At 41.6% G+C, this 26,712-nt stretch overlaps 2 long non-coding RNA genes across 3 annotated transcripts in view; one reads left to right on the plus strand and one right to left on the minus strand.

Annotated features, from left to right (window-relative positions):
- Positions 1–26,712, plus strand: part of LOC128112609 (uncharacterized) — a 292,581-nt gene that overhangs the window by 181,403 nt on the left and 84,466 nt on the right. The gene's annotated exons all lie outside the window — the stretch shown is intronic.
- LOC128112610 (uncharacterized) overlaps positions 1–26,712 on the minus strand; it is a 64,098-nt gene that overhangs the window by 18,006 nt on the left and 19,380 nt on the right. The window contains exons 2-3 of the long non-coding RNA XR_008219053.1: positions 13,730–15,497; positions 3,229–3,411 (exon numbers count right to left, since the gene is read on the minus strand). This is a non-coding gene — a long non-coding RNA (uncharacterized LOC128112610). The remainder of the gene's footprint in view (positions 1–3,228; positions 3,412–13,729; positions 15,498–26,712) is intronic.

Raw genomic sequence — 26,712 nt, forward strand, 5'->3', positions numbered from 1 at the left:
TTTTTCCATTGCCTCGTCTCTTCATAGCTTTTGCAGTGGGTGTGAGGCATCCCAAATTCCCCACCAAGCTCTGAAGTCCTCTTTTCCTGAGCTGGAGGGGGTGTTGGTACACTGAGGAGGCCCATGCATAGCCTAGCAAATGATGATTTACAAAGATGAGTAATACCCAAGAGCCCTTTGAGCCCCAACTCCTCTGCCCAGTTCTCCTTCCCTCATTCCCTCACAGGAGACCTTTTTAGCCTTGTTCCCTAATAAACCTTTAATGAATTCCGTCTAGAGACTGATTTCTGTAGAGCACAGTCTAGGACAGTCCTTCCCATGCTTGTCGTTCTCTCTCTAGTACACACTGACTGCTTACCATGTTGGACTCCGTCATAAGTGCCTGGAACAGGAAGAGGAGCAACTCTTTTCCTTGAACAAACTGTTGGCCACTCACTACAAATACTGCTGGCCCACAATCTACTCAAATACCCTGTCTGAGCTGAGCAATGAGAGTGGTGTGGATGCTCCACAGAGAAGGATGGGGTAGGGATGCTCCAGCTAGAGGAGTTATCCCAGGCCACCATGCACTATATTTCTTAGCCACTTATCCAGGGATCTTACTTTTCTTAATAGAAAGTTTCCTTCTCACTTCACAACCTTACAGATATTCTTTATTGTATGCTGAGTGAAAGATGATGTGACTAAAAGAAAAAATAATAAATACAAAAGTGTAGGAGCCAGGGAAGTTGGGAAATGGTCATGGTTAATTTATGGTATTAAGGGAGTTCCAGATAGTAGATAAAAGATTATTTTGGGGTACATCTGTGAGGATGCTCCCGGAAAAGGTTAGCACTTGAGTAAGTGGGCTACATAAATATATGAACAGGACTTCCTCTCACCTTCCTGGATGAGCACTGTCCAATGAACAGAGGGCCAAAGAGCAAAAATGGCAAAGGAGAGATGAATCGCTCTATTCTCTGTATGATCTACTGCCTCCAGATGTCAGGAATCAAGGTTCTTGGATCTTTGAATTTGGGGGTTTGTACCAGTTTTTCTACTGGCTTCTCAGTTCTTCAGTCTCAGACTGGGAGCATCAGTGCTGGCCACCCAGTTTCTTCATTTTGCTGATGACAGATTGTGGGATTTCTTGGCTTCCAGAATTATGCCAGTCATTTCTCATACTAAATCATCATACCTTTGTACATAGGTATGCATACATCTTCTATCTGTCTGCTGCTGTCTGTGTGTCTATCTATCTATCTATCTATCTATCTATCTATCTATCTATCTATCCATCTATTCATCTATCTCATATCTATCTACCTATCATCATTACCTACCTATCTCTGAGAGTTCCATTTCCTCAGAAGTCTCTGAATAATACAGTTTAAGTGTCCAATTTTGATCCCCTGGGTGTTACATGATCCTCTGTCCTTTAGACCATTTCACATATACCTTTACTGAGGTTAGATCTTCTAAAGTGCAGCCGCTTCTTTAAAGAGACTCCAGAATCAGACACTGACATTTTATAGACTATGTGGTCAATGTCAGAGTCAGCTTGTCATCTTCCAGAGGAGATTTTCCCACTGTGTCTTATCTTATAGATGAGAATGCATACATTAATTAGCAGATGGACAAGGTCTAGGTACATGTGAGGGCTTTTCCTGATGCTTCTGATACTAATTGGGCAGGCAGTCACTTATCTCTGTGTCTTGTACCCTAGTTACAGAGCATAAGCTAAGGTTGGGTCTTTGTGACAAACTGTCTTTCTGTGTACACTGGTTAAACAGAGGACTGATCAGCATCTCTGTCTTAGTGACTGTTCTATTGCTGTGAAGATAAACTGCGACCACGGTATCTCTTATAAAAGAAAGCATTTAATTGGGGGCTTGCTTATAGTTTCAGAGGTTTAGTCCGTTATCATCTTGGCAGAGGACATGGTGGCACATATGGCACTGGAGCAGTAGCTTAAAGCTACGTCCTGATCCACAAGCAGAGAGAGACAGAGACAGAGACAGATAGAGAGAGAGAGAACCTGGAATGGGCTTTTGAAACTTCAAAGCCACCCTCAGTGACACACTTTCTCCAACTAGGCCATAGCTTCTCCAACAAGGCCACACCTCCTAATGTTTCTAATCCTTTCAAATAGTGTCACCCTCAGGTGACTGAGCATTCAACTATATGAGCCCTTGGAGGTCATTCTTATTCAAACCAACGGCAATCTCAGTGCCTAGATGGAAAGTTGTGAGCCCAACCCTAGGCAGTCTTACCCTGTCTATTGAATACATCCTCTGTGCTGAGTCTTAATATGAATTAGAGGGTCCCAATGAAATAGTAGTCAAGGCTTCAGCCTTCTTGCAGTATCTGGCATAAGTGGGTTGACAGGCACACCCTCACCAGGTGTCTCAAGTCAGTGGGAAGACAAACAGGCTGTCCCCTGGGGAGCCCCAGACCTCCTGGCCTAATTTGAGAGATGTGGTTTCTGCCAAGGGCCAGGATTTAGGACACACATACATATTTAAAAGGCCTAAGAACAGACACAAATAAGGCATTAACATGTGCAAATGGTTACAGCTGAATAGCTAGAGCCAGGAGACAGAACAAAAAGGCAAAACCTGAGCAGCTTGTCCCCGACACATGGAGTCAGCTCATCAGGAGAGCCAAATCAAGTGGCAATGTGGGTGAGAGGTCTAGGCAGACGTGGGTATATGATAGGTGTTAGGAAGCACAATTCTTTCTTTAAAAAAGGTTTATTTATATTTTATGCATATAAATATACATATGGGGGACGCAAACCTCTGGGAAGTTCAAGTGTTTGCCTGCATGTATATCTGGTTCCACATTCCTCCATGCAGAGCCTATGGAGGAAGATGACATCAGATCTCTGATACTGAAGTTATAGGTGGTTGTTACCTGGTTTGTGGGTGCTAAGAACTAAACCTGGGCATTCTGAAGGAACACTATATACTCTCAACTGCTGAGCCATTTCTCCAGCCCCCACACCATGCACACCAGGGATTCCTTTCATTAAAAGCAGAAGAAACATGTGTATTTGAAGGAGTTGCATCTGAGAGTCCTCTAATAGCAAGAACTGGATGTTTCATGTATATAATCTCCTGATTTGAAGACATAATTCCAGGTGGAATCCTTTCTGTCTGTCCCCTCATCTCTCTCTCTCCACCTCTTTCTTTCTCTCTATACTTGAGGAAGCATCATTTACACTGGAATTAGGTTGAAGATACTCACATGCCAATGGTCAATCCCTCCTGCCTCTGATTCCAGAAAGTTTTCTCTGAGCCATATCAGTCTGCTTGTGCCCATCCATTATTGTCTCCCTGTTGAGAGCAGGTTCTCTTCTGGGGATGCGGACCGCCGGGCAGTTCAAGACATTGCTTTGGGCTTAATTTAATATCCTTTCTTGCTCTTCACCTCAGGATAAAAAGAGTTTTGTATTATTTTATTTATCTTTTAAACCATTTAACAGGTGTCAAGAGACATTTCAGATGAGGGGTGGGCTTGTCTAGATTGAAATCCAGATTCTTCATCTTGGCAAAATGTAAGCTTCCTGAAAAAAAACAAAACCAAAAACAAGCAGAATGTAGAGAAAACCAAACTGTTCATCAGACTCTTAGAAGCAGGTGAGGAGGGAAGCTGGGAAACCAGGCACCTTTGTGTACAGCGGGATGAGGAAAGGACTTTAATTAGGAACACCTTAATGTGGGGCAGACTGGGGTTTGCAGAAAGCTGGCTGAAGAGATGAGAACTTAAAGTGGAGCTCATTTCCTGAATTCTGGAGTTAAAGACTCCCTGAGGCATTCCTCCCTTGAAGCAGATGGAAGTGAAGAGGGGTTGGATTGTAGGGCAGCTGATGGACTGGCTGCACAGTGGGAAGAGAGGCCCAGTCCCAGGATGGTTCTCTTAGCTACTCTGCTGCGGATTCGTCAGAGGAGGGAGGAAGCAGTCGTGCTGGAGACTGCTGCTGACCCTTGGGTATTTAAAGGGTCTGCGGCCCAGGGGAGACAATGAGTCATAGAAGACATAGTCAGCCTTGGATCCCCCTTGGTTTTCACGTAGCCTTTGTCTCTGACTCTCCTTGAGGGTCCCCAAACATGGGCAGTCATATTTGCTGCCATTACCTCTCCCTCTTCTCTCACTCTCTTTGCCCTACTCCAAGTCTTTGCTCACACATCTGCATCCATTTGGGTCCTGAATTGCTCTACACAGCTCCAATTCCCTTCTAGTTCCCAAGGCTTGGGATTAAGTACTACTTTCTCCAGGAAACCTTGCATTCTTTAGCCTGAAGTGCTTGCAGATTCTAGATGCTCCAGATTATCGGCTTGCTTCACAGCTTGTACATCATCTACTTTCACTAGCTCCTCTTCCCCTCATGTCAGACCAGCTGAAGTACCATCTCACCTTTCTCCTTTAGCTACATTTTCTCTTTTGAGGGAAATTTCCCCGTCTTACATTTATAATTATCAACTCTACAGAGATGACACCAAAACCAGGAGGTACAGGCCCAGCCTTCCCCATGACTATTAGACTTCTACATCCAACTGTCTTTCCTCGGCTTCCTATATCTCAGAACTTTGACATCCTGATTTCTTCTTTTGATCTCTCTTTCCCCTGTCTCCCTGTCTCAATAAATAGCCTCATGGTATACTTAATTTCCCTAACCGAGCTGAGTCCTAATCCTAAATTATCTCGTTTTAAATTTCCTTGTGTATCTTTTATTGGAAAATCCTACTGACTTTGCTTAAGAAACAGAACCGGCATCCTTCTAAATTGTTCTCTGTTCACCCATGACAGTTTATGATCTTCACAACTGAAAATATTTTAAGGCTTTCTAACTTATCTCCTTGCCTCCACCTGTTACCTAAATCAATTGTTCACAAAGCCACAAAGGAGTTTTAGAAGTAAAATAATTTACTTCTCTTCCCAGAGCCTCTCAGTGTCTCATACTGAGAATGGGATACCTACTCCAGACCTTGGTCTACTAGCTCATCCCATGTCAGGCTTCCTGTGGTTTAGCCATTTTCTGGGAAGACCCGTGCTAACTGTAGGTTCTATCATCCCAGGAGAAGGGGTATTGGGCTGAGCAAAAAGAAGGAAGCCAGCTGGGTACCGGCATTCATCTCTTGTTGCTTCTTGATTAAGGGTGAACTGTGACCGGCTGCCTCACATTTCTGCCACCATGCCTTTTCCAGCACGATGAACAGCACCCTCAAACTGTTAGCCAAAATAAACCTTTTCTTTTCCAAGTTGCTCATTCAGCTTCCTCTACTCTAACCCCTGTGCCTCCACACAGGCCTCCACACAGCCCACCCCTAGTAACACACTTCCTCCAACAAGGCCACACCTCCTCCATCAGGCTGATGTTCTTTTCCCGTTTCCCCAGAACCAGCTTCTTCTCTTGGGTGGTTCTCAGGTTTAATGTTACCTCCTTCAACAGGCCTTTCTTCATACCCAGTTTAACAGAGCGATTCAACTACCCTGTATTTCATCATTTAGTTTTATGTTCTTCAAATCACTCAGCACACCCTGCGGTGTTCTTTATTTGGTTTGATCATTTATTCATTGGATCATTTATTTGTGTGAGATAACGTCTCACGCATCCCAGGATGGCCTTGTCTGGTTTTATGAGTGGTGCTGGAGACTGAACCTAGGGATTTGTGCTCATGAGACAAGTACCCTGCCAACTAAGCTTTTGCCCCACCCCTGGCTTCTTACCATGGAGGCTTTAAGAAGAGGGAGAACATCTCCAACTCAACATTTCAGCCACAGACAATAAAACACAGTATGAAGTCTTTATTTAATGGCCAAATGAATAAGAGGGCCAGAGGAGCTACTTGATCTGGAATACTTTGATTTTCCTTTTTGGAAATCTGTTCTAGACTCATTTGTCATCCAGCAGGATGCAGTCTGTACATTTACCCAGGTGACGCACTTGAAGCTCTTGTCCTTGTCCTACTAATTCAATATGACCGTTACTATTTGATATTTATTTATTATAAAAGAGGTGATTCTGTCTAATCCTTATATCATTGGTGACAGCTTTCAAATTTGGTCCCATGTCATTTTTCCTCAGCATCTGGCTGATGTGCTAGCAAAGAGAATAAGGCAGGAAGGGAGGTCCCACGGATGAGTTAAAACCCACTTGGGGATGTCTTTTTTTCTGAATCCTGTTTTCTAGTTGTCTTAGTTACTGTTTTATTGCTGTGAAGAGACACCATGACTAAGGTAACTCTTTTTTTTTTTTTTTTTTTGGTTTTTCGAGACAGGGTTTTTCTGAGTAGCTTTGCGCCTTTCCTGGAACTCACTTGGTAGCCCAGGCTGGCCTCGAACTCACAGAGATCCGCCTGGCTCTGCCTCCCGAGTGCTGGGATTAAAGGCGTGCGCCACCACCGCCCGGCCAAGGTAACTCTTATAAAAGAAAACATTTAACTGGGGACTTTCTGTTACAGAGGATTAGTCCATGATCACCATGGCAGGAAGCATGGTAGCAGATAAGCAGGCATGGGCTGAGAGGTTACATCCTGATCTGCAGGTGGGAAGGCAGAGGAAGAAACACTGGGCCTTGTGTGGATTTTTGAAACCACAAAGCCCATCCCCAGTGACAAATCTCCTATTTCAAATGCCACACCTATTTCAACAAGGCCACACCTAATCTTTCCCAAACAGTTCCACTAACTGGGGACTAAACATTCAAACTATTATCATTCAAAGCAGCACACTATTATACAGGGTGGACTTAATCAGTGCAGTCTTCGTGGCCCTGAGGGGCAGTTTGAAGCTAAAGGAAGAGACCAACAGTTATAGTTAATGGAGATGGCTGTCACTCCCAGTTCATATTTTTACTACTCCATCTCTCAATATCTCAGAGAAAATCACTTCACTGCATAAAAGATGTTTCCTATTCCCCATAGTGTGCCTGGTAGGGCTGATGCACACAGGTGACAGCTTATACAGGAAGGTGTATCTGTATGCTTCTGTATTCACAGGTGGGCTTGTCTCAGAGCAGGAGGCTTCTGAGACTGGGGAAGATGGAGTTTAGAAGACTCTGGCCCAGCAGAGTGATCCGTGGATTCCCCAACTCAGGAACCAGGATAATGCTAACAGGTGGTAGGAGGCAAATCTGAACTGACCTGATCAGCAGGCCCCAAGGCTGGGAAATAAACATGTCTCCTGTTGGAATAAGCCTGTAACACGCACAGAATTTAAAAACACAGCCATTAATTTTCTTCTTATTGTTGTTAGTTGATTTATTTTGAGTCTTTTCTGCATTTCCTTGTAGGGATTCAATCTTGGCTCCCCGTTCCTTGGGAGCCATCCTGGAGTTCAGCCCCTGGAGGGTCCGAGGGTTCCAGGGAGCTAAGCTTGCCCACAGTTACTATTTCCAGTAGGCAAATCTTTTGCTCCAATTAGCACCGTCTGTGCTGCGGCCCCGTTCCTTCTGCCCTTCTTTCCCAGAGTGAAGCTCCCTGGACTGGAGGAAGACAACCACCCGAAGGCTTGGATTCTCCTGGGAATAGCAGGGAGAACAGCAGACAGGTGGGAGGCAGCCGAGGGGCTTCTGCCAGCGAGCCTTCAATCCTATTTTCATGAAATGCAGACAGAAAAGGAAGGCATCTGGAATTTCCTGCATTACAGATTGGAAAGGCCTTTGACAGGAAGTAGAAGCGCCAGCATGATACACAGGACCACATCTCGGGAAGACCAAAAGGAAAAAACAAACAAACAAACAACAACTCGAAAGCTTGATTTGAAAAACAATTGTTAAAGCAAAGTACAAGTTCTATTTATTCAGAAAGTGGGATGAGTATTGTTTGGTATAATATGATTCTTTCCTTTTTGTATCAACTTTTGGGACACAGGCAGAAGGCAGTCATGGTGGGGACCCACACCGGGTACTAACAAATTTGGTAAACCAAAATAGAATCTGTAGATCAATTTGAATTTCAGACAAAGGCTGATTTTTTAGCGTAAGTGTACCCCGTGCAAAGACTGGTATTTAAATTAAAACAATTATGTACTGTTTGTCTGGAATTCAAGTTTCACCCAGTGCCTTGGATTTTACCAGGCAGCTTTACCTTTCACAGCTCTCAAGTTGACTGTGTGTCCGTGTGTGTGTGTGTGTGGGGGGTTTGGCTTCAGGGCTATCATCTCTCCTCCAGATGTGGTGCTGGTTTGCCAGATGAGGTCATTGTTCCAGGGCAGCTATGCGGGGGACTCTGGGAGAAGATTCTTCTCTTTGTAGCATTAGACCAAAGTCTCTGGTCTCTGTCATTACCCAGGCAAGATCACATGATAAAACTTAGTAACCCATGCAGGCATGATCTCCCTGTGTCTTAGAGAACAATGAATGACTCCTGGTTTTGGTTACACTGGGCATATCCAGGAGTTCAGCAAAAATAATTATTCCTGAGTGTTAGACTAGAAATCTGAAATTTGTTGGTCTAGGATCTGGTCCAGTTGCTAGGACTTACAAAAATCTCCTCCAGGTGATTCTAATGAATGTGGAAGATTAAGGACCAAGACTTCAGAGCTACTTTTGTAGAAAGATACAATCCTAGTCAGGTGTCTCAACTATCTCAGACCTACAGGAAGCTGTATACTGCAGAATGTGCCCAGGGTTCCAAGAGAGAAGAGAAGCCAAATAAGTTTAATGCTGCATTGCTAGCTGCCAATCATTTATCAGTATTGTGGCGGGGTTCAGGTAATTAGATTGGAGACCTTTACTGTCCAGATGGCCATAGGACACTTGAAGACATGCTACCTCATCCTTAGCCCTGTCATCTATGAAATATTGTCTTCCTTACATGGAATTCTGAACTGGAGGCATCAAGGGGAAGGTTTGTTCATTATGGCTGTAACATCTCAGGAAGTCTGTGGCCAAAAGCAAGGTCAAGTCCAAGTTTAATGGCCAAGACAGTCATTCTTTTGTTGAAGTGTAAGAAGTTGCAGTTATTCCTGAGATGGAAAAATAATGCCACAACAAAGTGACTTCACGTCTGTGATGACTAATCTTGATTGTCAACTTGACTCTGGGATGTGTGAACCCCAGTAGAAAAATTGCCTTCATTGGATTGGCCTATAGGTATGTTTGCAGGGCCTTTTCTTGATTGTTGATCGATGGGAGAACACCCAGGTTACTGTGAGTGGTGTCATCTCTGGGCGGGTGGTCTTGGGAAGGATATGAAATGGGGTGGATGTGACTCTGGGAGCAAGCCAGTAGTATGGTTCCTCCAGGGTCACTGCTTTAGTTTCTGTCTTTAGGTTCCTGCCTTGAGTTCCAGCCTCTGCTTCCCTAGAGGACACATTATAACTTGTAAGCTAAATAAGCCCTTTGCAAGTTGCTTTTGGAAATGGCGTTTATCACAGCAACAGAAAGCAAACCAAGACAAGGGGTGTGGAAGACAAGATGTGAGCAATATGTGAACTACCTGTGGTCTTAGCTTTACAGCTCACATCTGGATGTGTGTACTAAGGGGCAGAATGGATAGGTGCAATGGTGGTAACAAGAATGGTCACTTTACTACTAGGTCATTGTAGTATACTGGTTATTATTACAAAGCCCATTGTCCTATTTTACAAAAACTAGATCGTAATAGTGATTCTGTCTACAATTCCTTGTTTATAATTCCCTGTCCAAATCCTTGGAACCATAATGGCTTCAACATAAGAATTTTCAGTTTTCTTAGTGGTAAATTAATGAAAATTGTTTAAAAAGAAAACTCCAGTGGCAAATGGGACAGAACCTAACTAAACACCACCACTTCTGCAGCTGACCGCAGGAATATTGTTTCTAAGTGGGATGGATAAGTGTGATTCAAAGTCCTCAGTCACTCCAGTTCAGGAGTCTGTCAATAGGAAATTGTGGGACTCTAATATCTACATCATTTCTGCAACATTAACTGTTTGGCAGGCAATTGCCAAACATTTCAAACACATCACTCCACTTAAACCTCATGAAAGCCCTGCCAGGTAGAAACTGTTATTACTCCCATTATGCAGCTGGGGAAAAAAGAGGCTTACATGATCAAATGTCCAGCTGGTTAAGAAACGTTCTGTTCTGATTCTAGTTATAATCTGTCCTGCTGTGGAGACTGAAAGTGGAAAAACAGAGGAGGGCAGACACTTGAGTAGACACAACGAAGTGCAAGGTCATGGTGGTCTCACTGTGTGTGTGTGTGTAGGAAAAAAACATGAATATGTTCCTGTGTGAAACAGTATGTGAGAGAATTGTGTATGCTATGATTTGTGTGTTGGCCTGTTTTCCTGTTTTTCCATACCTGTGAGTGTGGGGAGGTGATTGAATTTGGTGTAGGACGTACTTAGCATTTCCCTGGGCCTCTGTGCATTGCCTCTTCCAACCCCACCTCTTCCACTCTCTCTTGATCCCTCTCCAGGGTCTCTTATATCCCAGGCTGGTCTTGAACTCCATGTAGCCAAGGATGTCCTTAAATGTCTGATCCTCCTATCTTCTCCAGAGTTCTGGGAGTACAGGTACACACTACCATGACTGGTTTATGTGGTGCTGGACATCAAACCCAGTGCTGTGTACATGTTAGACAAGCACTCTACCGGCTGAGCTATAGACCCAGCCTCCTCCTGCCCTGTCTTGTCTCCTTATCAGCAATTTTAGGGAAGAAGAACTACCTTGGTGATGATTTTACTTTGAAAATATCTGTAAGCAAGAAAAGAGAGCGTCATTGCATGAGTTGGCTGTTTGAAACCTGGGGCCTATGCAGGATTGTTTGGCTCGGCCTGGGAGGAGGGGACTAGACCTACCTGGACTGAGTCTACCAGGTTGACCTCAGTCTGTGGGGAAGGCTTTGCCCTGGAGGAGATGGGAATGGGGGGGGGGGTTGGGGGGAAGGTGAGGGGGACGGGAGGGGGGAGAACAAGGGAATCCGTGGCTGATATGTAGAACTGAATTGTATTGCAAAATAAATTAATAAAAAAAAAAAATAAAAAAAAAAGAAAAAAAAAAAAAGAAAAGAGAGCGTGGGAAGAGTTATGCTGTTACTAAGTTTCTGTTATTCAGAGAGAGAGAGAGAGAGAGAGAGAGAGAGAGAGAGAGAGAGAGAGAGAGAGTTCCGAGGGTGACCTGGCAACAGAGTCTGTCTGACGCAGGCCACAGTGATAAGTCAGTGCACAGTCACACATGGTGCAGAAATCTCCTGCAGGCAGCTCAGTACGGTCAGTGAGCTTCATCTTGGTTCATTAATTTTTGAAGGGACTGTTCTTTGCATAAATGAAAGACATGCAGATTTTCTCAAAGGTTCCTTGAAGAAGTTTTTTATATCTTAGAAAGAAGAATTAAAGATACGAATCTCAGTGGAGGCCTTGATTTTTGTGTTGTTGATCTGCATTTTAGGCAGTCTGCAGGGCTGCATGCAGTATGTGGGAGACCTGGTATATGGTTGTTTGGATGTCTACTGGATTGAGATCCACAGGAGGATCCCATTGAGCATCCAAAAGATCTCCTGCCTGGACAGCTGGATCAAGTTAACAATGATTCTGAAGTTTGGAATCACAGATTGGGGCTTGAGGCAGCCATGGGTATGGGGTGGTAAACCTCAACACACTGTTGTCCAAGGAAAAAAAGAAAACATGCACACAGCTCGTGGTTCATTAAAGCGTTGTGTTCCCTGTGAGCCTCCGGATGGCTTCCCCAGGAAGCAAAGAAGAAAGGGAAGGTGTCGCCACTGTCACACTGTTGGCTGCACTTTTTTAGTTGTTTTTTATGCATTATTTTATTTCTGCTCTGGAGCTTCCCCTAAGGAAGGCATTTAATCCTCACTTCTGTAGAATCTCCCGGGGCTTATGTAGCTTATTCCAGAACATTTTCTTAGTAGGTGGCAGAGCTGGCATTTGAACTGATGACCCTTTGGTCACTCTTGTTTTCTGTTATATTACAACAATTCCAAGGGGCCTACCCTATCTCTGAACCATATCTCTGTAGAGCATGAACCCCAAAGCACAAATACATTAGCATTCACAGTTGTGAATTTTGGTGTGTTTCATCTGATGCAGTATGAAAACTCCACATACAAAAAGATTCGATGCCATAGTTTGAAGTTCCCCAAACTAGGATTCAGGAAAACTGAGCTGTTGAATCTGAGGGTATTTACTTCTTCATCTGGGAGATGAAGTGGTCAGTATGAATGTTATCTAAACCCTTTCAACTAAGATTAAGTTCTAACATGGTGAATGACTGGCATGGTTACTTTTCCTTGTCAACGGGACTGGATTTGGGATCACTTAGGAGAAACATCACTGGGTGTGTCTGTGCAGATGTTTCCAGAGAGATTTAGCAGAGCAGGGAAGATCCACTTTGAGAGGGGGAAGCACCATTCCATGGGCTGGGGCTGGGATGGAATAGAGGAAAAAGGAGCAAGCTGGCTAATCTTATGTCAGCTTGATACAGGCTAAATTTGGGATAGAGGGAGCCTCAACTGAAAAATGCCTCCATAAGATCACATTGTAGGCAAGCCTGCAGGTCATTTTCTTAATTAGTGATTGAGGTGGGAGGGCCCAGTCCATTGTGGGTGAGGATACCTCTAGACTTGTGGTCCTGGGGTTCTATAGGAAGGCAGAGTTAGCAAGCCATGGAGGTCAAGCCAGTAAGCCATACCCCTCCAGGGTCTTTGTATCAGCTCCTGCCTCCAGATTCCAGCCCTACTTGATGTGGAAGTATACTCCAAATAAACCCTTTCCTCCCCAGCTTGCTTTTGGCCATGGTATTTCATTTTAGCAATAGAAACCCTAACTAGGGCAGAGGAGGAAGTGAGAGTTCTTCCTTTTCTTCTTTTTGACTGGGACACAATGTGACCAGCCGCCCCTCCTCCTACTGCTGTGCCTCCCAATGGTGGACTTTATTTCTTTAAACTAGGATCCAAAGTAAGCGCTTCCTTCTTCAAGTTGCTTTGGTCAACTATCTGATCCCAGTGATGAGAAAAGTAATTAATACAATGATTTTGCCTCACTTCTGAATGAACTTAGTCTATAGTACAGATCTAGATAGAAAGTGGACATGGATATGCACTAAATCCTTAATGTAGTTACTGTCATTAAATTATGTGACTTTTTAAAAAAAAACAATGAATGATAAAACACTAGTACCCAAAGTATCAATTAGCAAATAGTTGGTAATATTACTCTCTTTGGATTTCAGGTACCACTCTCCCCTCTACCATTTTAACTGGGATAGATGTGGGCCTTCTAACTATTATATAAAGTGCTTGCTAATTTACTGTGGTAAGAAAAGGGAATCAGTGAACCTTCTAACCCTGCTGAAAGCCACCCACAAACACATTGTAGTCAATATCAATTTTCCAATGTATTATTGATTTGAAGAGGCATTTATTTCAAAACAAACAGTGGTTTTCTTTGGTAATTTCCATATTGTGGATACAACTGCATTTTTGCTGACCTGCTTGTTGTCAAATATTATTGACTGCCTATAGAAATAAAGAGAACTTATTTTATGGGTATATTTATTGAACTGAACTGAGAGTGAGAGGAGGAGAATGGGGAATTGTAAGAAGGAGAATTAGCAACTGTCTTTATCCCAATGATGTGGCTTAGTCTCAACTTAATATAAAACTTTACTTCTTAACCCACTGAGTCCCCTCCCTAGTTTTATGGTTTTCTCCATGTTTCTAGCACACACACAAATTAATTGCATTCATCTGTGACATCTATTGAAAACCTAATGATGGGGTTATGATTCAGAACCTACCTGTTAAGTATCCATTCACTCATCAAACACGTGCAAGAAAGTCCAGTGTGAATGTGAAAAGTGAAGGTCAAATTCAAATGGATAAGTGGGAAAAGAGGCAGGCTCTGAGATTAGCACCTCCTTTTATGCAGGATGGACTTGAAGGCAGGACGAAGCAATGGAGGCTGAGTGTCCAGGACGTTTACACTGCCCATGTCCATGGAGGCGGATATATATAGTCCAGAGTCCTTGTCTTGTTCCTTCTGTAGCCCACCTCTTCTCACAGCACCCTTTTCTGTTGCCAATCCCACCTTCCCTGTCTGTCACTGCTAGACTGACAGCTCCTGAATATATTCCCCATCTCATTTGTTCTTTTTTGAATTTGATCGTGGTTCCATGATTTGTGAGTACTTCAAATCCAGCAGCTCCAAGACAATACCCATCATGCACAAAGGATGGTTTAATAATCTTTGCATCTACCTTCACTCAACAATGCCTGAAAGGAACCCAGAGATGGCCTGTGGTTGCTTCCCCTCAATTCCACCTCTTCTCAGTTAATGACAGAAAACCTTTCAAAGTAGTCCTTAATTATATTTATAGCTAGTATATTTTTATTGCAACATAACATACACGCAATGTAAGTGTTGGGGGGGAGGAATATGCTCAGAATATATTATCCACTTGGCATGAAAATGGCCTTGTATAGTAGTAGTAATAAAAGCTTCCATATGTGTACAATATGTTTAGGAATTCTTTTAGAAGTGGAGTGTATCTGTTAAGCATTCATTCACTCATCAAACACCTGCAACAAACTCCTGTGTGGATGTGAGAAGTGAAGGTCAAGGTCAAATGGATACATGGGGAAAGAGGCAGGCTCTGAGATTAGTGTCTTCTGAGCAGGTGGACCCCAAGGCAGGACGGAACGATGGAGCCTGAGTGTCTAGGAAGTCTACACTGCTCAAGTCCACGCATAAACTTTCTATGTTTAAAAAACCTTTCCTACTACTGACATCTCAGCCACCAAACCTAAGGGTTGTGATTCTTCTGACTTCTAACATGAATGATTAGTCTCATTTTATTTTAAACTTTGTATGAATGGACTCACACTGTACATGTACTTTGTGCTGGCCTTTTTCTCTCAATATTATGCTGGTGAAATGTAGCCATCTGGGATGCACCATCATGTCTTCGTTTCTCAGTGCCTTTCAGTGGCTCTTAACTCATAGCAAGGTTTTTTTAATGTAAAGTTTGTATCTCCGTGAGGCCATTGGAAGAGATATTGAATAAGGTCAGCTTGTAGGAAGTTACCTTTTATATAGAGCATCTTTGAAAGTGGGGCATATTTGTTTGTGATATTTGAAGTGTACCAATAAGGAAGTAAGGCTACTCAGGGGAGAACCAGACAGCTGAGAAGCCAGAAAAAGTAAGAGCAAAACTTCTTCCATTTCTATAGTCTGTGCTCTTCGATGTAGTTTTGAAAGGAAAGTCATGCTTCAATTAATAACAGACAACAGAATCCAATATGATGAGAACAGAGAGAATGATATGATCAAATGCCAAGAAATGACTGACAGCTGAAGAAGCATCCTGTAAGCCACAATGATTTCTCTTGACTTCTAACTTTATACATCCAACGAATAACATTTCATCACAGTTTATCAACGGGACACAGTTCCACTCAGATCATTCTGTCAACGAATGGAAGCCACTTCAAATCATCTTGTCCATAGGAATAAATCAGCCATTGATTATTTTTCCTATTTGGGATCCAAACAGGATGATCAAATGCCTAGAAAACAAAGGGAAGAAGTGTAAGGGCTTCTGTGTTGACAAAGCCTGTTTGGTAAATGTAATTTATGTTTTTGGGCAACTATTCCTGAAATGAGGAGGAATAAACACTATTAAAACTCACAGCAGAGACAAACTAAAACAATGCACACAGTGAATGAAGTGCAGCCGTTCACTCCTCCACAGAGATACAACAGTGTTTATTTGCTTTATATGTGGCTTCATTTATGGGGATTTCTTTTTCAATTCTTTGAATCTGTGAATGTTCTGGAAAAACATTAAACCTCTAGCATGTGCAAAACCCAGAAGGAGCATGCATCAGTCTTCAAAGAGAACCTGTACATGGAATGCCACAGTTATGGAACAGGATACACTAACTCACTGGCTTGACTTGAAGTTGCTGCCTGCTATCAAATCTGGATGCTATCAGAAAACTTTCCTCCAGATCCCTTGGGTGTATCTACTACTGAGTGAAGAATTTGATTTCCAAATTTAAGTTTGTGTGTGTGCTTGTATATGTGCCTGCAAGCCTGAAGACAACATCAGCTGTCATTCTTTAGGTGTCCACTACCATATTTTTTTTGAGACAAAGTCTCTTATTGGTCTGAATCTCATGGATTCAGCTAGGCCAGCAGGCCAGCAAGTCCCAGGGATACACCTTCCTCCATCTACTGAGCCTCGGATAAAAAAGCAGTGTTACCATACCCAGCACTTTTTTTATACATTACAATTTTTATTTTATGTGTATAGATGTTTTTCCTGGATGAATGTATGTGCACCACACCACCTGCGTGCCTGGTGCCTGTAGAGGTCTCAAGAGGAAATCAGATCTCCTGGAAATGAAGTTGCAAACTGGTGTGAGCTGCCATGTGAGCAGTCAGTACTCTCAGTCACTGAGCCATCTCTCCAGCCCCCCAGAAGCAGCATCTGTTAATGTGGGTTTTGGAGGTTGAACTGGGGTCTTCATGCTTGCAAGGCGAGCACTTTACCCGCCCCTCCCGCACTGATGTTTTTAGTCACAATGAGCCTGATGAAAACATACAGCAAGCAAAGTGACTTTCTCAGGGAGGGAAGAACTCGTCCACAAGGTTCTTCTGTGCAGAAAGCTCCCCTCTGTGGGGACAGTTAGGTCAAGCTTTGCTCTCTGGCTCAGAAACCTGGGCCACAGACCTTTACCTCAGCTGGCTTGTCCTGTTTGTATTGCTCAGTAACCCGATAGGAGGGGATTTAGTCTTTTCTCTCCCTTGGACCACCACAGAAAGAACTGCTTTCTCTTTGTCAGCGCACAATTGCAAGTGGCCCATGGAGGGACTTTTATTTGATGATGGACCCTGTTAGCCACGGCAAGGGAAGGACTCATTTATTTATTTATTACTTTTTATGTGCATATGTATGTTAGATGATTGCGTGTGTGAGTGTATATATGTATATGAGTTAGCATGCATGTTTAAGAGTATGACTATGGGCATGCGTATGCCATTGAAAGTCAGATGGACAGTCTTGGATTTCCACCTTCACCTCCCACCTTGTTTAAGGAAGGTTCTCTTGCTGTTCACTGTTGTGTACACCAGGTTGGATGGCCTGTGAGATTCTGGGAATTTTCTTATTTTCTTATCTCCATCTCCTTCTCCTTTTAAGGTTGTTGGGATTACAGATATATGCTACCAGATCCAGGTTTTGTTGTTGTTGTTGTTGTTGTTGTTGTTGTTTTTTGTCTATTTAAAAAGACCATGTTTTATTTAGGTTCTAGGGATCTTAACTCAGGTCCTCATACTCCCATAGCAAGTGCTCACCCACTAAGCATCTCTGTAGCCTGCAAAGAGCCATTTTGTACCTCAGTTATGATTTATCTTCCTAAGGAAAACCAGGACTGTTTCTGTTGTAGAGATGGGAAAATAAATTTAACACAGGTAGTGTTCACTGTGGCATTGAGTTCCCTGTGTGAGGCTGACCTGGGAGTCATGGTGGTTTTATTGCATGTCTGAGTCTCCAGTGCATACCACATGCCTGAAATGAAGAGACTTAACAAAGACATCTGCATGAGCAGAATGATGGGGGATATTATTTGTGGATAATCTAAGTATTTCCACCTAAATAAGGGTTCTGAGAAAACAGTGACTATTTTTAAAGTGACACCCTTTCCTGATATTAAAAGCAGTGCTTATTCATTAAACTAGAAAACAAACACCCAGGAAGATGCAATAGGAAACAACACATCTACATTCCCACCACGTAGCTACTTAGACAACACTTGGTGAGGTTATATTCTCTTTTTCTTCCTCCCTTCTTCCCTCCTCCTTCCTTCTCGTCCTTCTTTGCTTTCTCCTGTTCTTTGCCATATACTTTATTTTACAAATTTAAACTCATATTTATGCTGTTCATGGTAAAGTTATATACTTAGGTTTTTCATTTTAATATATTGTGAGCATCTTTGTTAAAATCTTGGAAATATATTAACCAAAGCCTTGTTTCCAGGGCATGAACGTTGCTCTTTGTTAATATTTAAATGAGACATACAGCATTTGTGAAAACACTAATACACATATCTTGGGGCATATTTCAAATTATTTCCTTTAAAATATTGCTGAAAGTTGTTTTTAAAACTTTATAATATACTCCAGAAAGTCTGAATCCATTTAATCTCCCATTTATAATATTCGGGGGTACACATTCCCAGTGCAACATTGTTAGCACTGGAGATGGTAATTTTAAACAACAGGAAAGTAGTATTCTGAAGGAAGAATAATAAATGTATGTTTATTGCCAATGCTTATGTTCTCTTTCTATTTTGTAAGTTGTCTGCTTATATCCTCCCCTCTCAGAGTTTTGATACATATTACACACAGCTACTCAGATGTTTCTTTTTGCTTAAAAATCAAGGATGTCCATTGACATTGACAAGTAGATATTTCTGATACTTATTTCTAAAAAAATAACTGTTAACAAGTCTTCCTTTTATTTCAGAATCACATGTTCTCCCACCCACTATCTCTGTCTTAATCTCTCCCTTTCTGTCTTTCATTTTACTTAGTGGGTTCGTTCATACCTGTGTGTATAGGGTAGGGCAGATATCTAACACATATTTTTTCTCAGTTGTATAATCAGTTGCCTAAGAGGCATTTAACAAACACTCTTTTTCTCTTTTGATTTAAAACATGATCTTGGTCAAATCCTGGATTGTAATTTGTAGTAGAGGCTATTTCTATGAGCCTATCTCCATGCTATCGATCCATTTGACAATTATTTCTTTGACAATGATTCCTGAGTTTTATAAAGTTATTAATATCATCTGGTAGTGTTATACTCTTATATTCACTCTGTTCTTAGGCAGCTTCTTTCCTTCTTTATCTAAATTGGTATATTATTTTTCAAGATTATTTTGTCACTCTGATCAATATTCACTGAAAATTATGACTTATTTGGGAGGAAACACTAATAATATTAATAATGTTTGGTCTTTTTAGAACAAAAGACCTATCATTCAGGAAGCATTCTAATTCATTCAAGACTCTTCGGTTTTTCTGTTGTATGACTGGTGTTCTTCATCTATCCCTATAGCTGTTTCTGGACAGTTCATGTGAAAGGAACCAAGGAAAGCCATTGTGGGGTGTACGTGTTAGTGCATTTTTATTTTGTATTTGGACACTAATATTTTGATTGCTCCTTTTAGTTTCTCCTTTTGTTCTACCCTTTTCAAATGCATGTATGATCTATTTATTTCTTGTGTTGGTTTCTGTTGCCAGAACTTTCAATACTGTGCAAAAGCAGTGAGGCGTCACGTGATTTGTATCCCCACCCAATAATACAATGTCCCAGAGTTTCCTCACATGACACATGTTCAAACTTAAGCATAGACTTCTTTAAAGGACAAATGATTTTTCTTCACATATGTATATACCTTCATACATAATTTTAACCAGAAATATTATTCTGTGACAATACTTTTAAAATTATTTATTTATTTATTTTACAACCCAACTGCTCTTTACTCTCTTTTCTCTCCTCTCAATTCCTCCTTCTTCCATCTCCTCTCTGCCTCCCACACCATCCACTCTTCCTCTGTTTATATTCAGAGGAGGGCAGAATTTTCATGGATATCAACCAAATATGGCATGCCAAGTTGAAGGCTAGACAAGGCAATCCAGTGTAAGAGTCTCAAAGGCCTGCAAAAGAGTCAGAGACAATCTCTGCTCCCACTGTTAGGAGTCCCACAAGAGCACCAAGCTACACAACTCTAACATACTTGCAGAGGGGCTAGGTCAGTCCCATTCACACTTTCTGGTTGTCAGTTCAGTCTCTGTGAACCCCTGTTAGCCCAGGTTAGTTGATTCTGTGGGTTTTCTTGTGGTGTCTTGACCCCTCTGGCTCCTACAATCCTTCACTCCCTCTTCTACAGCATTCCCCAAGGTCTGCCTAATATTCACTTGTGGGTCTCTGCATCTGTTTTATGAAAATGCTTTTAATTTAAATACTTCTTGACAAATCAATAAAATATTTTTCCATTGTTGGAACTGAGGTGATGCTTATTTTAGAAAGTCATGTTTATCTAGTCCTGTTTCCTTCTATCTGTTTTCAGTATATTTACATTTTGCATTGATAGCATGGTTGGGGTTTTCCCATTTGTATTATCATAACATGTCTGGAGATTGTATAAATGTGTGTGTGATATGTGTGGTATATGTGTGTATGCAAAACACATGTGCATGCTTTCTCCACCAATTTTAAGTTTCAGGGTATTGTTTGTTTTTGCTCTTTTAGGGGGCCCACCACACAGCTCCCTAATAAATCACACATGGAGGCTTATTATTACTTATAAATGCCCAGCTTTAGCTTGGCTTGTTTCTTGTCAGCTTTTCTTAGCCTAAATTATTCCGTCTAACTATTACCTCTGGGCTTTTCCCATTCTCCTACTTCTGTAAATCTTACTCTTACTCTATAGCTTGCTGTATAGCTGGGTGACTGGCCTCTGGAATCCTCCTCCCTCTCTGGCTACTTCTCTCTCTTTCTCTCAGATTTCTCCTTCTATATATCCTCTCTGTCTGCTAGCCCCACCTATTTATCTCTCCTGCCTCACCATTGTCTGTTCAGTTCTTTATGAGAACCATCCGGTGTTTTAGACAGGCACAGTAACACAGCTGCACAGATGGTAACACACCTCATAATAATATTCTACAACATCAGGGTTACAAAGAACAACCTAGAAATGGTCTATTAAGATAGATTCTGGTGACGAACTATAGAAATGATTCCTGGAAGTATATGCAGCCATATACCTCTCAGGGGCTGAGATGATGTCTGTGGGCTGTGTTGCTGCAGGGGCCATGTAGATGTGGGTAGCCTGTGCTGCCACCTGAGGCCATGATGATGTCTGTGATCCATGCTGCTGCCAAGGGCCATGTTGGGGTCCTTGGTCCTGCTGCAGCTGAGGGCCAAGAGTTGATATCCATGTTCTGTGTTACCACTGAAAGCCATGCAGATGTCTGTGGTCTGTGATGTCACTTGAAGCGATGTTGATGTCTGTGGGCCAGGCTGCCTGTGGGGACTGTGTTGGTGTCCATGGCTAGTACTGCTACCAGAGACCATGCTGAGGTCTGTGGCAGTTGATAATGCTGGAGGCCAGGTGGATGTCCATGGTCTACTCTGTTGCCAGATACCACGAGGAAGTCGATGGTCTGTGTTCCTGCTGACCACAAAGCACAAAGCAGCTTCTTCTGTGGCATGGCTACAGAGTCACAGTTGAGAGAGAGAGACATAGAAGGCTTCTGTGTCAATCTCCCCCACCCTATAAAAAAAGTAACAACCTAGACAGGCAGTCATGGAAGAGAATTTTTTAATTATTTGTTTTTTATTTTATGTGCATTGGTGTTCTGCCATGGGTGTTGGGTCCTCTGGAAGTGGAATTGCAGACAGTTGTGAGCTGCCATGTGAGTGCTATAAATTGAACCCAGGTCCTCTGGAAGAGCAGTCAGTGTTTTTCCACTGAGCCATCTCTCTAGCCCCAGAAGAGAATTCTTAAAAATTGTGGTGAGGATGCTGAGGTATAGCTCTCCACAATAGAAGGCTACTGATAGGCTTGAGGTGGGGAAGGACTCCCGTTTTCTTTAACGGGCTGGCCACCAGCAGTTGGACCACGCTACAGTGAGTATATGACCAATGCAAATTAGACTTGTTTTCTTTCTTCTAAATCTTTTTTTGTGTGTGTGTGTGGAGGGGAGAGGCCACAAGGGTAGAGGCCTGGGAAGTAAGGGTGATTGGAGTGTATTATGTGAAATTCTCAAATTATCAATAAAATATTATGTTAAAAATATGGATTCTGGTGCTGGGCATGGTAATTCACATTTTTAATCTGAAAACTTGGGAAGCAGAGGCAGGTCATTCTCTGTGAGTTCCATGCCAGCCAGGCCTACATAATGAGACCCTGTCTCAAACAAAAACCAAGTGAATTCTGGTATATTTTACTTAGCATGAGAGTTATTTATTTCTTGAGAGTTTCTGAGAACTTGCATATTCATCTGTGACATTTATGAGATGATAAATATTTACATTTTGGAATCTTTTTTGGTGTTTTGATTAGTTCAGATAATCTTACCCTTGTAAAGTTTGATGCATTTAATTTTCCTTAAAATTAAAAAAATTACTCCTTTTACCTTGTTTTTTTAAAGAAGAGCTTTTGCATAATCTTGCTTTCTCATTTTTAATTATTGTGCTTTTCACTATTTATGCACATATACCACACACACACACACACACACACACACACACACACACACACACACACACATTTGTTAGCTATTTAGTATTGGGCTGTTTTTCTAATGACCTCTTTCTAAGATTATTCAATTTTCTTCATATCTAATTCATAGCTTTAAATGAGTTTAGAAAACCTATCTTTTGATTTATTTTATTTTTCTCCTGATAGCTAACATTGATGCTTTATTTCTTCTTTTTGTTTAAACGTGATTTTACTCTTATTTTAATTTATCTGTATATGTGTGCATCTAAGTGTGGGTTTGTAAATGTGAGTGCAGTACTCCAAAAAGCTGGTAGAGGTCATCAGATCCCCTACAGCTGGAGTTATAGGCAGTTGTGAGCTCCTCAATATGGGTGCTGAGGATGGCACTCTAGTTCTCTGTGAGAGCAATATGTATGCTGTACTGCCAGGTCATCTCTTCAGTTCCTGTTCACTTGTTTGTGGATTTAATAATTTTATAGGCAATTAAGGTCCACATTTTAACAAGGAAAGTTGTTTGTATCACAAAAATTTTACACATAATTTCTATATATTATAACTTGTAAACAGTCATTTTAAAAGATTTAATTCTAGTATTTAGGAAACTTTCAGTTTGGGGCAAGTTGTGTCCTCTTGCTCCTTGTTTATTCAGAATTATATTATGGCTTAACACAGGGTTCCTTTTGCAGGACTCTTGCATCTAGTGTGGGAGACATGTCTGTGATGGGGTCCTGTGTAAAATTTAGTCTGGAGGATATAGAAAACAGACACAAGGCAGATGCTGGCACCAGGACTTACAGACCTCAGTAGATCAACTGCTGCAGAAGGGAATTTTTCCATCTGAAGAATGGCACATATCTGTCTTCACTGTCAGTCTGTATCTGAGACAGGATTCCAGGCTTCAAAACCAAGCTTAACTTGGCTTAAGCCCAAGGTGTCAAGAAGGTGACTCTTGTGGACAAAGCAAGACAGTGAAGGGAGGGTAGCTGGGGACACTCTGGTGGCAGGACTGGTTCTGAGGCTTCTGCAAGTGGGTGCATCTGGTGGAAGGATAATGGCTTACTTCTTCCCTTTTAATGAACTTTCTTGCTTAATCTATCTTGTCTTCTGTTTAAGGCTATGGGACATGAGAGAAATGTCTCTTCTAGATCTATGCAGAGAAGTAAATGTGGCCTCTGCCAAGCAGGTGGCGGACCAGGTGACCCACATTAGGTACATTTGCAAGAAGATGGCAGGCACGTAGCTGTAGAAGGATTCCTGATGAAATACTCAGGACCCTGGGTCGGGTCCTTCCTTTGGTGAGGAAGCTATATATATAAGGAGCCTTTGAGCTGCCAGGAGCATCAGGGAGGCACCTGGAAGGAACATAGGTCTGCCTGTACACATGGGTGCTCACAGTGGTCATAGCTGGAGCCAATGGGATTTTATATTAAATAACACTGACCAGTTTAGAAAAAAATTAAATTTTGAGTGTTAATTAAATTATTTAGATAGAGTTTTCTACTTTTTTGTTGACAATATGACCAGCTCAAACCTGGAAGAACTGTGGACAGATATTCTGTGACTACTGTGTGGTCCTCGGTCTTACTTGTTTGTCAGGGATTTTGCTATGATTTGTTGATGAAGGCATGTGTGTGTCCATATTAATTGTGGATCACTCTCATAATCCATCTGAATGCCCCCTGGCCTATTTAGTGCTTTGTTTACAGTTTCCATCTCAATTTCTTTTTTGTGTGCATACATCTTGACTAAGCATTTAACCCTCATTCCTGCCCTATTTGAGTAGTTGCGTGTGTGTTTTGTTTTTTGACCAAACATAAAAAAGCCTTTGTCTAGTAATGAGGGAGTCAATCACACTGATGGTGATTTTCTGAATTCGCACTGGCAGTGGACATCATTCTTCCACAGCCTGCATTTATTCTCTCCAGCTTGGCCTTAAGGGACCCCAGCATTTTCAAGGAGCCACTCAAGCATACCAGGAGGAACTAAGTCCATTCCAGCTCCCAGTTCAAGTGTAATTCCAATCCCATTTGGTATCAGTGTTTAGCTCTAGAACAGGCAGGGAACTCAACGATGGATACAACACCGAGAAAGGAGAAGGACTGTCGGTTTCTGGAGAGTCTTAAGAAAGCCGTAGGAAATGGAAGTCTCATACTTGTTCTGTCTTATTTCATCTGGATTTCACCACTGGAAATGTGGTTGATAACCACTTGCTGCCTGTCTATGAATGGAGTCCTCATATGATGGCAGAGGAAAGAGATGGGGGGAAACTTGTGGTTCTTGATGCTCAGGCCTAAATTGGAGTATCTTTTTCACTCCCATGCCCAAGGCTCAGGAAAATCTCAGAAAAGAAATTGAAAAGAATTTAAATGATGAGAAACTCTGGACTCATGAACAAGACCTGCATAAGATCAAGCTAGCCAAAATCACAGCATGGGGGAGTGGAAGTGCTATCCAGGATCACTCCTTATTGAGAAGCTTATAGCCCATGATATGTGCTGGGCAATCAATCTTTTTGAGGACGTGACCAGTGGTAGTTTTTCCATGTTCCATGCTCCAGTGGATGGCCCCACAACCATGTTCATATGGATAGCACTAATTGGGCTTAGTAGGTTACGAGAGAGAGAGAGAGAGAGAGAGAGAGAGAGAGAGAGAGAGAGAGAGGCATGGGGTTGGAATGGAACAGAGAAAGGTTGTGGGGATATGGGGGGAATTGGAATGGAGAAAGGGGGGATAGATTTGATCATATTTCCTTGTCTAATTATATTATACTCTCAAGAATAAAAACAATTAAAAAACTAGGCAGTTCTTTATTGTTAGTTAAGTCATCTAAGTGAGAATTTCAGCTAGCACACCTCCCCAGCACAATGTGTTCACTTTATCTCTACTTTTATGTCATTTTTTTTAGTGTACTGTTTTTATTTGATTTTTGGTTATCTGCCACTCATTTGCATATTTTTTTTTATTTTTTGAGACAGGATTTCTCTGTTTAACAGTCCTAGCTGTCCTGAAACTCGCTTTGTAGTCCAGGCTGGCCTTGAACTCACAGATATCCTCCTGCCTCTGCCTCCCAAGTGCTGGTATTAAAGGTGTATGCACCACCACTAGGCTTCATATGATATTTTATTTGCTGTTTTTTCCTCTTGTGAATTGTTATGTGTAATTTGATTATCTGTTTATTTTAGTTTTTGGGACAAAGTCTCACAATGTTGTTCAGAGCTGGCCTCAAACTGGGAAGCTTCTTACCTCAGCTTCCAAAGTGTTGGAGTGACAGGCCTGTGCCCCTTGCTTCAGCCGCATCTGGCTTTTACTTCTACTAAAACCTCGGCAGCCTGCTGGATAGATGACCCACTATGTTTATAGCGATCAAAGCCATAGGAAGTACACTGAGCTCTTTCTCTGTATCAGGCAACCTCACTAAAGAGTGTGTATGCCCTCCCTCACTTAGCCTTCACCGATGTCTCAGAAACACCAGATAGAAGTTAAAGCATTTGTCCAAATACAAAGAAACTGTCAAAACCCTATGAGGAAGATAAGGGAATTAGTGCAATTTACTTCAGCTCCTGCTTTTAGCTCTCATTTACTTCCTGTTTTTTTTTTTTCAGTTACTGGGGCAATTTCAGAACTAGCAAATTAATAATTAATATTTTTACATTATTCATATTCTTTCAACTAAAAATGTTTTCATTTTGTCTTGAACCCACTTTCTTTCACTCCTTTGGATTCATCTCTATGTCTGAATGCTTCTGGAACTCGCCATCATTTCCTTTGAATCTCCGTATTTTATTTTAAATTATTAACCATGATTTATTATTGTATTAACTAATAGGTTTTTGGTCAGTTTTATTCACTATTTTCATACAATAATCACATTATTTGTAGAATTTCTGAGGAAAATAGTCTAAGTATTTCTTTTTGAGTATTTAGTGCTTTGAATACCTGGTCTCCTCTTTTCCTTTTTCCCCCAATGATATTTTTGTTTGTTTAGTCAAAAGTTTGATAGTGAATTTTTTGTTACCCAAACAATTGTCACTGCACAAGTGATTTCTGACAATATCCTCCTTCCAAATATTAAAAACATGTGGATTTAAAGAAATCTGTTTGATCAACCTACCAGAACTGACTTTACCCAGATATAAAGGCAGATATAAAAGTTTTGTATAATATTTACACAACATAATCTATTAATTTGTACACACCACCTCCACACACTCACACACTCACACTCACACATACACTCACACACACACATACACCCCCCCCCACACACACACATACACACAAGGCCCCAGATAACAATCTTACAACTGTATGATAATGTGAATGCAGCCATGTGAATGTTCTGGATTTACTTTTAAGTACACTATTAAATATGTTACTAGAGAGCTTCAACACTTAAGTACACAATAAGCATTGTGTAAGCTCTATCAATTTGCCCAGCTGGAGTCTATGTTAATTGGTCTGGTCCTGTTCAAGGTAGAGTAAG

The sequence above is a fragment of the Peromyscus californicus genome, unplaced genomic scaffold (genome assembly GCF_007827085.1).
Source record: "Peromyscus californicus insignis strain IS unplaced genomic scaffold, ASM782708v3 Scaffold_17__1_contigs__length_78620276, whole genome shotgun sequence".
NCBI classification, from domain to species: domain Eukaryota; kingdom Metazoa; phylum Chordata; class Mammalia; order Rodentia; family Cricetidae; genus Peromyscus; species Peromyscus californicus.